This window comes from Triticum dicoccoides, chromosome 5B, assembly GCF_002162155.2.
Source record: "Triticum dicoccoides isolate Atlit2015 ecotype Zavitan chromosome 5B, WEW_v2.0, whole genome shotgun sequence".
NCBI lineage: Eukaryota > Viridiplantae > Streptophyta > Magnoliopsida > Poales > Poaceae > Triticum > Triticum dicoccoides.
The window spans coordinates 623,696,301-623,701,636 of NC_041389.1; positions in this window are offsets into that span (position 1 = coordinate 623,696,301).

Here is a 5,336-nt window from a genome sequence, read left to right on the forward strand (position 1 = left end):
ATCGATACAACTTAACAACATGAATTCGAGATGAATCTCTTTCCTAATGTTGAAATGGTAGTCAGACCGAGAAAGAGACAGGTACCACTAGTCCACTACTAGTACGATACAACAACAACATGAAATTATCCCACAAAACAACATGAAACATGAAATCGTTTCCTAAATTGGCTTGCAATCGATACCATTTGATAGGCGCGGAGGAAATGTTCACAAATTTCATTAAAATGTGAAGCAATTTAACAAAAATGTTCGTGTAATTCCAAAAATATATTTGTAAGCATTCAAAGAAATGTATGTTACATTTACAACTATGTTCACGTGTTTCAAAAATATGTTTGTGACATTATAGAAAACTTACAATATGTAAAAAATGCTTGCATAGTTAAAAAAATGTTTTGTGTCATTTCCAAAAAATAATTGAATGAGTATTCAAAAAATATTTAACACGTAGGCCAAATATGTTCAAGAACATGTTAATCATGTAGAAAATGTTAAATGTGTGTAAGAACTTGTTTTAGATGTATAGAAAAAAAATATACAAATGAGTATGAGAAAAACTAGACAGCAAAACATATAATTGAAAGAAATCATGTATTTGTGAAATTTTAAACATGAAAAAACTTATGTAGTGGATACGCCATTCTTTGCTACGATTGTATAAACGAAGGGCGCCTCACCTACCAGTGTAACTACAATGTCGATCTAGAATCAGCGACTTACAATACAAGTGATAAATGCAATGCTTGTATTGAAGTTGTACAATAAGTATTCAATTTAGGTGCCGCCATGGTTTGAAATCATATAAGAGAAACATGCACAGATTGCTTCGTGTTTGGTAGTCCGTCTACCGGACCCTCATACACGATGATGGCGAGATTGCTCTGCAGCTCAGTCAGTGCGGCTGGTGCAAAAACAATGAGCTCCCAACCCCAGTCACCGCGTCGTACCCACCCACCGGGCCCTCGTACACGACGATGGCGAGATGATGCTCGTTACCCTTTTCCACCTCCGTGACCGCGAAGTTCTCCATCGGGATCGTGCCGGAAAAGACCGTGACGGCCTCCATTGCGATCGGGTCGGTGAACAATGTGAGGTCGACGTTCTGGTTGAAGTTGTGGGCGATCGGCGCGGACGGCATGCCGAAATGCAACTCGAGGTCGAGGCCCCCTGTATCCGTCCCTGCGGATACAAACCCCTCAACCATCCTCGACACAAAATTGCCCTACCTAAACCAGCGCCGTTAATTACTCAAAGAGAAGTTAAGTGTTGTGGGCTACTTGAGTGAAAAATGACTTGGGAAAATGGTTTTGGGAGGGGAACAAGAATACGGTCCGTATATACATATGACACGGCAGGCAGGGACGGTTGAGAGGCGCCGTATTTAGCCCTGCAATAAGTCTTTATATCTTGTATCTTAGGTTTTCGCGATGCGGCTACATGCAAACGAAAAGCAAGCCCACGCGGATTAGGCACCCATCGTACAGCTCATGGCCCATGCGGCGATACCCGCTACAGATGAAGCAGTTTCCGCCACGCCAGTGATCCGGACCCACAACCCCGCGAGCCAGTTACGTCGCTCCTCTCCTATCCCACGGATCGCCCCCTGAATCCTATCCCTCCATATCCAATCGCGCAAACACTGACCCAACGAATGTGTCCGCTCAATTTTTAGAAAATGTGTGTACCATTCAAAAAAATGCGTATGCCATTTAGAAAATGTTCACGAAATTCAAAAAATGTAAGTAACACTTTTTTAGAAAGTTATACAATGTAACATCCCCGCAAGCCAGTCATGTCGCTCTCCCATCCCGTGGATCACCCCTTCCTTCGAGAAACGACGCTAGGTTAGGTCGGGCAGTTTCGTGTAGACAATCTAAGCTAGGTGATCACTAGGATACAACAACTTAACCTAAGACCAAGCCACCTCTAGGATAGCTCACTACGATACAACAACAACAATAACACACACCTTGCACAAGAAAAAACAGTAACAACAACAAGAGTACCATCTGCCAGTCACAGTTGACATGCAATATGAGATCCCAACAAGAGGATGAAAGGCTACACACTCTACATGTTTCGGGCGGGGCAGACGTCGTTATTCTTGGCGATCAGAAGACACAGACGGATCTCAAGTGGCCTTCGAAAATCCCACACTTCGACGCCATTGCCCGCCTCCAGGCGGCAGTCTACCATGAAGCGCATGTACCCCTTACCATTGATGCCGGTGGAGTTGCAGCGATGGAATTTGTTCAGTTTCAGGCGGTGAGACTGGCCACTAGCACAAACATTGCTCGCGTAGACGGACAAGGACACGCCCGGGTAAGTTGTCGGCGGCGTACAGGAAGGTGCGATGGCGGACGCGTTCATGTCCGACTGGCTCAGCACCTTCTCCCCGATGTAGCTCAGCGGTAGGTCCCTGGGTAGGTGGTTTTTCTTCTGGAGCTCGTTGCGCCCCCATACCCGCACCATGTCGGCCCTGCTCCTCCTTGACTGGCGTGTGCTGCTATCTGCCCAGGGGAGCAATGGGATCCCCACGTTGGCAGCACCTGCTGCAGGGGAGGTGGCACAGCGCCTGCACGGTGGAGTCGGCGATGCCGACCGGGACGATCTTCCCGGCCTCAACGTGCTCGTTGTCCAGCGTGGACAAAACCCCGGCCTCAGTGACCGCGGCATCCCCACCAGCCGGGACGATCTGCCGGCCTAGACGTGTTGTTCGTCCAGCGTGGCCAAAACCCCAACCTCGGTGACCGCATCGTCCCTGCCCACCAGGCCCTTCTGGATGACTATGCCCCCCATCTCCACGTCCACGGCCGTAACGCTCTCGGTCACACCGGGCGGCACTGGCACGCCGTCCCCACCCACCGCCACCGGGCCCTCGTACAATACGAGGGCGAGATTCTCCGCCGGGATTGGGTCGGCGAAGAGCATAAGGTCGACGTTGAGGTCGAGATCGAACGCGGTGTGCGAGGATGGTAGGCCGAGGTGCAGCTCGAGGTCTAGCCTTCGTCTGCCGTCCTCGATCGACACGAAACTACCCTAGCGCCGTTACCCAAGGTTGAAGCTAGATAGTAAGCGCCGTCACATCGGGAAAATTCTTTTGGGTGGAAATGACCTGGCAATACGGTTGTATATATACTGCCTCCGGTCCATTTGAGTCTGCATATAAGTTATCTTCGAAGTTAAAGTATCTCTACTTTGATGAAACTTATAGACAAAAGTTTCAATATTGACAATGCCAAATCAATATTGTTCGATTTGTTATAAAATGTAGTTTCATAGTTCGTATATTTTGTATCGTAGGTGTTGATATTTTTAAAAATAAATTTGGTCAAATTTTGCAAAGTTTGACTTGACCCAAATCCAGTATGCAGAGTATATACATACGGCACGGTGCAGGACGGGCAGTGGAGGACAATGTATCTAGGGTTTCGGTTTTCACTACGGAGTGGGGCACACACAGCTAGGCTACCTTCCGATGAACACGCGGATCAGGCCAGACTATGTTCATGTGTTTCAAAAAAAAATGTTTGTGTAATTCTAAACAAAACTTAGCATTCAAACAAAATTTACGTTATATTTAAAACTATGTTCATGTGTTTCAAAAATATGTCTGTGACATTTTATAAAAAATATTTATACAACATAAAAAAATGTTCACATAATTTAAAAATGTTTTGTATCATTTCAAAAGTTAATTCATTGTGTATTCAGAAAATATTTAACACGTAGTCCAAAAAAGGTTCATAACATGTTAATCATCAGAAAAATGAACAAAAATGAATGTATCTAGAGCTAATACATCCATTTCTCTGACAAGTATTTATGGACAGAGGAAGTATTTGACAAATGTTAATCATGTTAAAAAATGTTCTAGATATATACAAAACATATACAAATGTGTATGAAAAAAGTAGGCAGCAAAAATATATTTAAAAAACATGTATTTGAAAAATGTTAAACATGTATGATTATGCACACCAATCCTTGCTACGATTGTAAAAATGAAGGGTGTCTCAGCTACCAGTGTAAGTACAATGTTATAGAAAAGATTGCATTCATAATCAGAATTGTACTTGCAACATAATTAAGGAGAGCTAGCTGATCACTAAGATACAACAGCTTCACCAAAGACCAAGAGACCGCTAGGCCATAGCTCACTACGACCGGAGAGTACCATCGGCCGGACACAGTTGACATGCAATATGAGATCCCAACGAGCGGATCGAACTACACACTCTACGGGTTTTGGGCAGGGCGGACGCCGTCCTTCTGCCAAAAAGGGTTCCTCGCTTTGTATACAAAGCAACCAACCGAACCATACAGGAATAGGTGCTGGAGCGGAAGCAGCATAGTCACGCCCAAAAAAACGACAGAGAAAGAGCAAAAGAAACAAATGCCGACAACGGCGGATCAACAAAAACGAAGAAGCCTCGCGATCGCTGCGCCCACCGGGATCTTCCACAAGGCTCCAAGACTCCGAAGCGCCGGCACCTATCAACACCTCCAAGAAGGATCGCGACGATGACGATGCTGCTGCCAAGGGTTTCCCCCGGTACACGACCACGCCGGTGTTGGCCTTGCCGACAGGGGTTTCCCCCGATCCCAACCCGTACCTCGGGCGCTCCGGATCCAGCCACCAAACCAACCACCACCCTGCGCCAACGCGGCCATGAGGCCCCCACCCCGTCTCACCACGGCACCGCGAAGTGAGGACAACGCGGCGAAGAATCAAAGTAGGCACTAGGGCATCAACACCGTCGGCACGCGGGAGGGCCCCACCTCCACCGTCCGCGACGGTAGCCGTCCGGACGCAATAGCAGGAGCACACCAGGCCTGTGGGCCCACATGCCTGGCCGAGCCCTCATGGGCCCGTATAGCTCCCGCCCTCGCGCTGCTGCCGGCACACCGTCGATGCCGATGCCCCAAATCCGAGCCGCTCCTCCTCCTCACCACGCTGCGGACAACGAGGCCACGCCGGGGGGCCGGCCCGCTAGGACCCAGATGGGGCCGGCCCGCTAGGACCTAGATGGGGCCGGCCAGGCCCAGATCTGGGCCGGGGCCGTGACGACAGCCACCCGACACCACCACAATGCCTCGCCGCCAAGGAGCAACGCCGACACCACGCCTGCCGCCGGCCGCCGCCGCAGGGCAGCCGAACCGCAGCCAGGCCGAGCTGCACCGCCGCCGCCTCCCTGCCCCTGGAAGGGAGCACGAGCGCACGGGGACGAGAAGGCCCGCCGCCGCCGGTACCACCCGGGCCAGCGCCGGTGGAGACGGGGGACGAGGGGGCCCGCTGGAGAGGAGCTCGAGCTCCGCCCCGGCCACCTCCC